Raw genomic sequence first — 8444 nt, forward strand, 5'->3', positions numbered from 1 at the left:
GGTGGTTCTGGTACGTCTGAGAGGTGGTTCCGCCATGGCTGGCAGGTGATCCCGGACCGTCCCCCAGGTGGTTCTGGCATAGCCAGCAGTTGATATTGGCCTGTCCGGCAGGTGGTTCCAGCGAGTCGAACAGGTGGCTCCGGCGTTCTTGGCAGGTGGTTCCGGTCTGTCCGGTAGGTGTTTCCGGCGTGTCTGGCACGTGCTTCCGGGACGTCTGAGAGGTGGTTCCGGCATGCGCGGCAGGTGATTCCGGAGTGTCCGCCAGGTGGTTCTGGCATACCCGGCAGGTGATTTTGGCGTGTCCGGCAGGTGTTTCTGGCGAGTCGAGCAGGTGGCTCCGGCATGCTCGGCAGGTGCTTCCGGCGTCTCCGGCACTTGTTTCTGGTGTGTCTGAGAGCTGGTTCCGGCATGTCCGGCAGTTGATTCCGGAGTGTCCGCCAAGTGGTTCTGGCATACCCAGCAGGTGATTTTGGCGTGTCAGGGAGGTGGTACCGGTGAGTCGAGCAGGTGGTTCCGGCGTGCTCAGCAGGTGGTTCAGGCGGTTCTGGCAGGTGGTATCCGTCTGTTCGGGGTGTGGTTCCAGCATCTCATGAACACGTTTCTGGTACGTCCGAGATGTGTTTCCAGCCGGCCCGACAGGTGTTTCCGCAGTGTCCGCCAAGCGGTTCTGGCGTAGTTGGCAGGTGATTTTGGCATGACTGGCAGGTGGTTCCAGCAAGCCTGGCAGGTGATTGGAAAGTGTTCACCAACTGGTTGTGGCGTAGCCGGCAGGTGATTTTTGCGTGATCGGCAGGTGGTTCTGGCGAGTCGAGCAGGTGGTTCCGGCGTGCTCGGCTGGTGCTTCCGGGGTCATTGGCACGGGGTTCTGGCATGTCTGAGAGGTGGTTCCTGCATGCCCGGCAAGTGATTCCGGAGTGTTCGCCAAGTGGTTCTGGCATAGTCGGCAGGTGATTTTGGCATGTCCGGCAGGTGGTTCAGGCGAGTTGAGCAGGTGGTTCCAACGTGCTTGGCAGGTGCATCCGGCGTCTCCGGCACGTGTTTCTGGCACATCTGACAGGTGGTTCCGGCATGCCCGAAAGGTGATTCCGGTCTGTCCGGTAGGTGGTTCCAGCCTGCACGGCGTGTGGTTCTGGTACGTCTCAGAGGTGGTTGCGCATGCCCAACAGGTGATTCCGGACTGTCCGCCACATGGTTCTGGCACGTCTGAGAGGTGGTTCCGGCATGCCCGGCAGGTCATCCCAGAGAGTCCTCCAAGTGGTTCTGGCATAACACGCAGGTGATTTTGGCGTGTCTGGCAGGTTGTTCCGTTGTGCTTGGCAGGAGGTTCAGGCTTGGCCGGCAGGTGGTTCCAGACTGTCCAGGACGTGTTTCCAGCTTCTCCGGCAGGTGGTTCTGGTACGTCTGAGAGGTGGTTCCGCCATGGCTGGCAGGTGATTCCGGACCGTCCCCCAGGTGGTTCTGGCATAGCCAGCAGTTGATATTGGCCTGTCCGGCAGGTGGTTCCAGCGAGTCGAACAGGTGGCTCCGGCGTGCTCGGCAGGTGGTTCCGGTCTGTCCGGTAGGTGATTCCGGCGTGTCCGGCACGTGCTTCCAGCACATCTGAGAGGTGGTTCCGGCATGCGCGACAGGTGGTTTCGGAGTGTCCGCCAGGTGGTTCTGGCGTACCCGGCAGGTGTTTCTGGCGAGTCGAGCAGGTGGCTCCGGCATGCTCGGCAGGTGCTTCCGGCGTCTCCGGCACGTGGTTCTGGTGTGTCTGAGAGCTGGTTCCGGCATGTCCGGCAGATGATTCCGGAGTGTCCGCCAAGTGGTTCTGGCATACCCGGCTGGTGATTTGGGCATGTCAGGTAGGTGGTTCCGGCGAGTCGAGCAGGTGGCTCCGGCGTGCTCGGCAGGTTGTTCAGACGGGTCTGGCAGGTGTTTTCCGTCTGTTCGGGGTGTGGTTCCAGCATCTCATGCACATGGTTCTGGCACGTCTGAGATGTGGTTCCGGCCGGCCCGACAGGTGTTTCCACAGTGTCCGCCAAGTGGTACTGGCGTAGTAGGCAGGTGATTTTCGCACGACCGGCAGGTGGTTCCAGCAAGCCAGGCAGGTGATTCCGAAGTGTTCCCCAACTGGTTGTGGCGTAGCCGGCAGGTGATTTTTGCGTGTCCGGCAGGTGGTTCTGGCGAGTCGAGCAGGTGGTTCCGGCGTGCTCGGCAGGTGCTTCCGGGGTCATTGGCACGTGGTTCTGGCATATCTGAGAGGTGGTTCCGGCATGCCCGGCAGGTGATTCCGGAGTGTTCGCCAAGTGTTTCCCGCGTAGCCGGCAGGTGATTTTGCATGTCCAGCGGTCGTTCCGTCGGGTCGAGCCGGTGGTTCCGGCGTGTCCGGCAGGTTGTTCTGGTCTGTCCGGCAGGTGGTTCTGTGGTGTCCGGCATGAGGTTCAGTCTGAGAGGCTGTGCCGGCATGCCCCTCACGTGATTCCGGCTTGTCCCCGAAGTGGTGCTGGTGTAGCGGGCAGGTGATTTTGGCGTGTCCGGCAGGTGGTTCAGGCGAGTTGAGCAGGTGGTTGCGACGTGCTCGGCAGGTGCTTCCGGGGTCTCCGTCACGTGTTTCTGGCACATCTGACTGGTGGTTCCGGCATGCCCAAAAGTTGATTCCGGACTGTCCGGTAGGTGGTTCCGGCGTGCACGGCACGTGGTTCTGGTACGTCTCAGAGGTGGTTGCGTATGCCCAACAGGTGATTCCGGACTGTCCGGCACGTGCTTCTGGCACGTCTGAGAGGTGGTTCCAACATGCCCGGCAGGTCATTTCGGAGAGTCGTCCAAGTGGTTCTGGCGTAGCCCGCAGGTGATTTTGGCGTGTCCGGCAGGTGGTTCCGCCGTGCTCGGCAGGTGGTTCAGGCATGGCCGTCACGTGGTTCCAGTCTGTCCAGGATGTGTTTCCAGCTTCCCCGGCAGGTGGTTCTGGTACGTCTGAGAGGTGGTTCCGCCATGGCTGGCAGGTGATTCCGGACCGTCCCCCAGGTGGTTCTGGCATAGCCAGCAGTTGATATTGGCCTGTCCGGCAGGTGGTTCCAGCGAGTCGAACAGGTGGCTCCGGCGTGCTCGGCAGGTGGTTCCGGTCTGTCCGGTAGGTGATTCCGGCATGTCCGGCACGTGCTTCCGGAACGTCTGAGCGGTGGTTCCGGCATGCGCGACAGGTGATTTCGGAGTGTCCGCCAGGTGGTTCTGGCGTACCCGGCAGGTGATTTTGGCGTGTCCGGCAGGTGTTTCTGGCGAGTCGAGCAGGTGGCTCCGGCATGCTCGGCAGGTGCTTCCGGCGTCTCCGGCACGTGGTTCTGGTGTGTCTGAGAGCTGGTTCCGGCATGTCCGGCAGATGATTCCGGAGTGTCCGCCAAGTGGTTCTGGCATACCCGGCTGGTGATTTGGGCATGTCAGGTAGGTGGTTCCGGCGAGTCGAGCAGGTGGCTCCGGCGTGCTCGGCAGGTTGTTCAGACGGGTCTGGCAGGTGTTTTCCGTCTGTTCGGGGTGTGGTTCCAGCATCTCATGCACATGGTTCTGGCACGTCTGAGATGTGGTTCCGGCCGGCCCGACAGGTGTTTCCACAGTGTCCGCCAAGTGGTACTGGCGTAGTTGGCAGGTGATTTTCGCAGGACGGGCAGGTGGTTCCAGCAAGACCGGCAGGTGATTCCGAAGTGTTCCCCAACTGGTTGTGGCGTAGCCGGCAGGTGATTTCTGCGTGTCCGGCAGGTGGTTCTGGCGAGTCGAGCAGGTGGTTCCGGCGTGCTCGGCAGGTGCTTCCGGGGTCATTGGCACGTGGTTCTGGCATATCTGAGAGGTGGTTCCGGCATGCCCGGCAGGTGATTCCGGAGTGTTCGCCAAGTGTTTCCGGCGTAGCCGGCAGGTGATTTTGCATGTCCAGCGGTCGTTCCGGCGGGTCGAGCCGGTGGTTCCGGCGTGTCCGGCAGGTGGTTCCGGTCTGTCCGGCAGGTGGTTCTGTGGTGTCCGGCACGAGGTTCAGTCTGAGAGGCTGTGCCGGCATGCCCCTCACGTGATTCCGGCTTGTCCCCGAAGTGGTGCTGGTGTAGCGGGCAGGTGATTTTGGCGTGTCCGGCAGGTGGTTCAGGCGAGTTGAGCAGGTGGTTGCGACGTGCTCGGCAGGTGCTTCCGGCGTCTCCGGCACGTGTTTCTGGCACATCTGACTGGTGGTTCCGGCATGCCCAAAAGTTGATTCCGGTCTGTCCGGTAGGTGGTTCCGGCGTGCGCGGCAAGTGGTTCTGGTACGTGTCAGAGGTGGTTGCGTATGCCCAACAGGTGATTCCGGACTGTCCGCCACGTGCTTCTGGCACGTCTGAGAGGTGGTTCCAACATGCCCGGCAGGTCATTTCGGAGAGTCGTCCAAGTGGTTCTGGCGTAGCCCGCAGGTGATTTTGGCGTGTCCGGCAGGTGGTTCCGCCGTGCTCGGCAGTTGGTTCAGGCATGGCCGTCACGTGGTTCCAGTCTGTCCAGGACGTGTTTCCAGCTTCTCCGGCAGGTGGTTCTGGTACGTCTGAGAGGTGGTTCCGCCATGGCTGGCAGGTGATCCCGGACTGTCCCCCAGGTGGTTCTGGCATAGCCAGCAGTTGATATTGGCCTGTCCGGCAGGTGGTTCCAGCGAGTCGAACAGGTGGCTCCGGCGTTCTTGGCAGGTGGTTCCGGTCTGTCCGGTAGGTGTTTCCGGCGTGTCTGGCACATGCTTCCGGCACGTCTGAGAGGTGGTTCCGGCATGCGCGACAGGTGATTTCGGAGTGTCCGCCAGGTGGTTCTGGCGTACCCGGGAGGTGATTTTGGCGTGTCCGGCAGGTGTTTCTGGCGAGTCGAGCAGGTGGCTCCGGCATGCTCGGCAGGTGCTTCCGGCGTCTCCGGCACGTGGTTCTGGTGTGTCTGAGAGCTGGTTCTGGCATGTCCGGCAGATGATTCCGGAGTGTCCGCCAAGTGGTTCTGGCATACCCGGCTGGTGATTTGGCCATGTCAGGTAGGTGGTTCCGGCGAGTCGAGCAGGTGGCTCCGGCGTGCTCGGCAGGTTGTTCAGACGGGTCTGGCAGGTGTTTTCCGTCTGTTCGGGGTGTGGTTCCAGCATCTCATGCACATGGTTCTGGCACATCTGAGATGTGGTTCCGGCCGGCCCGACAGGTGTTTCCACAGTGTCCGCCAAGTGCTACTGGCGTAGTTGGCAGGTGATTTTGGCATGACCGGCAGTGGTTCCAGCAAGCCCAGCAGGTGATTCCGAAGTGCTCCCCAACTGGTTGTGGCGTAGCCGGCAGGTGATTTTTGCGTGTCCGGCAGGTGGTTCTGGCGAGTCGAGCAGGTGGTTCCGGCGTGTTTGGCAGGTGCCTCCGGGGTCATTGGCACGTGGTTCTGGCATATCTGAGAGGTGGTTCCGGCATGCCCGGCAGGTGATTCCGGAGTGTTCGCCAAGTGTTTGCGGCTTAGCCGGCAGGTGAGTTTGCATGTCCAGCGGTCGTTCCGGCGGGTCGAGCCGGTGGTTCCGGCGTGTCCGGCAGGTGGTTCCGGTGTGTCCGGCAGGTGGTTCTGTGGTGTCCGGCACGAGGTTCAGTCTGAGAGGCTGTGCCGGCATGCCCCTCACGTGATTCTGGCTTGTCCCCGAAGTGGTGCTGGTGTAGCGGGCAGGTGATTTTGGCGTGTCCGACAGGTGGTTCAGGCGAGTTGAGCAGGTGGTTACCACGTGCTCGGCAGGTGCTTCCGGCGTCTCCGGCACGTGTTTCTGGCACATCTGACTGGTGGTTCCGGCATGCCCAAAAGTTGATTCCGGTCTGTCCGGTAGGCGGTTCCGGCGTGCACGGCACGTGGTTCTGGTTCGTGTCAGAGGTGGTTGCGTATGCCCAACAGGTGATTCCGGACTGTCCGCCACGTTCTTCTGGCACGTCTGAGAGGTGGTTCCAACATGCCCGGCAGGTCATTTCGGAGAGTCGTCCAAGTGGTTCTGGCGTAGCCCGCAGGTGATTTTGGCGTGTCCGGCAGGTGGTTCCGCCGTGCTCGGCAGGTGGTTCAAGCATGGCCGTCACGTGGTTCCAGTCTGTCCAGGACGTGTTTCCAGCTTCTCCGGCAGGTGGTTCTGGTACGTCTGAGAGGTGGTTCCGCCATGGCTGGCAGGTGATCCCGGACTGTCCCCCAGGTGGTTCTGGCATAGCCAGCAGTTGATATTGGCCTGTCCGGCAGGTGGTTCCAGCGAGTCGAACAGGTGGCTCCGGCGTTCTTGGCAGGTGGTTCCGGTCTGTCCGGTAGGTGTTTCCGGCGTGTCTGGCACGTGCTTCTAGCACGTCTGAGATGTGATCCGGCCGGCCCGACAGGTGTTTCCACAGTGTCCGCCAAGTGGTACTGGTGTAGTAGGCAGGTGATTTTCGCATGACCGGCAGGTGGTTCCAGCAAGCCCGGCAGGTGATTCCGAAGTGTTCCCCAACTGGTTGTGGCGTAGCCGGCAGGTGATTTTTGCGTGTCCGGCAGGTGGTTCTGGCGAGTCGAGCAGGTGGTTCCGGCATGCTCGGCAGGTGCTTCCGGGGTCATTGGCACGTGGTTCTGGCATATCTGAGAGGTGGTTCCGGCATGCCCAGCAGGTGATTCCGGAGTGTTCGCCAAGTGTTTCCGGCGTAGCCGGCAGGTGATTTTGCATGTCCAGCGGTCGTTCTGGCAGGTCGAGCCGGTGGTTCCGGCGTGTCCGGCAGGTGGTTCCGGAGTGTCCGCCAGGAGGTTCTGGCATACCCGGCAGGTGATTTTGGGGTGTCCGGCAGGTGTTTCTGGCGAGTCGAGCAGGGGGCTCCGGCATGCTCGGCAGGTGCTTCCGGCGTCTCCGGCACGTGTTTCTGGCACATCTGACAGGTGGCTCCGGCATGCCCGAAAGGTGATTCCGGTCTGTCCGGTAGGTGGTTCCAGCCTGCACGGCATGTGGTTCTGGTACGTCTCAGAGGTGGTTGCGCATGCCCAACAGGTGATTCCGGACTGTCCGCCACATGGTTCCTGCACGTCTGAGAGGTGGTTCCGGCATGCCCGGCAGGTCATCCCAGAGAGTCCTCCAAGTGGTTCTGGCATAACACGCAGGTGGTTTTGGCGTGTCTGGCAGGTTGTTCCATTGTGCTTGGCAGGTGGTTCAGGCTTGGCCGGCAGGTGGTTCCAGACTGTCCAGGACGTGTTTCCAGCTTCTCCAGCAGGTGGTTCTGGTACGTCTGAGAGGTGGTTCCGCCATGGCTGGCAGGTGATTCCGGACCGTCCCCCAGGTGGTTCTGGCATATCCAGCAGTTGATATTGGCCTGTCCGGCAGGTGGTTCCAGCGAGTCGAACAGGTGGCTCCGGCGTGCTCGGCAGGTGGTTCCGGTCTGTCCGGTAGGTGATTCCGGCGTGTCCGGCACGTGCTTCCGGCACGTCTGAGAGGTGTTTCCGGCATGCGCGACAGGTGATTTCGGAGTGTCCGCCAGGTGGTTCTGGCGTACCCGGCAGGTGATTTTGGCGTGTCCGGCAGGTGTTTCTGGCGAGTCGAGCAGGTGGCTCCGGCATGCTCGGCAGGTGCTTCCGGCGTCTCCGGCACGTGGTTCTGGTGTGTCTGAGATCTGGTTCCGGCATTTCCGGCGGATGATTCGGGAGTGTCCGCAAAGTGGTTCTGGCATACCCGGCTGGTGATTTCGGCATGTCAGGTAGGTGGTTCCGGCGAGTCGAGCAGGTGGCTCCGGCGTGCTCGGCAGGTTGTTCAGACGGGTCTGGCAGGTGTTTTCCGTCTGTTCGGGGTGTGGTTCCAGCATCTCATGCACATGGTTCTGGCACGTCTGAGATGTGGTTCCGGCCGGCCCGACAGGTGTTTCCACAGTGTCCGCCAAGTGGTACTGGAGTAGTTGGCAGGTGATTTTGGCATGACCGGCAGGTGGTTCCAGCAAGCCCGGCAGGTGATTCCGGAGTGTTCGCCAAGCGTTTCCGGCGTAGCCGGCAGGTGATTTTGCATGTCCAGCGGTCGTTCCGACGGGTCGAGCCGGTGGTTCCGGCGTGTCCGGCAGGTGGTTTCGGTCTGTCCGGCAGGTGGTTCTGTGGTGTCCGGCACGAGGTTCATTCTGAGAGGCTGTGCCGGCATGCCCCTCACGTGATTCTGGCTTGTCCCCGAAGTGGTGCTGGTGTAGCGGGCAGGTGATTTTGGCATGTCCGGCAGGTGGTTCAGGCGAGTTGAGCAGGTGGTTGCGACGTGCTCGGCAGGTGCTTCCGGCGTCTCCGGCACGTGTTTCTGGCACATCTGACTGGTGGTTCCGGCATGCCCAAAAGTTGATTCCGGTCTGTCCGGTAGGTGGTTCCGGCGTGCACGGCACGTGGTTCTGGTACGTCTCAGAGGTGGTTGCGTATGCCCAACAGGTGATTCCGGACTGTCCGCCACGTGCTTCTGGCACGTCTGAGAGGTGGTTCCAACATGCCCGGCAGGTCATTTCGGA

Source organism: Equus caballus, unplaced genomic scaffold (genome assembly GCF_041296265.1).
Source record: "Equus caballus isolate H_3958 breed thoroughbred unplaced genomic scaffold, TB-T2T haplotype1-0000019, whole genome shotgun sequence".
Classification (NCBI taxonomy): Eukaryota; Metazoa; Chordata; class Mammalia; order Perissodactyla; family Equidae; genus Equus; species Equus caballus.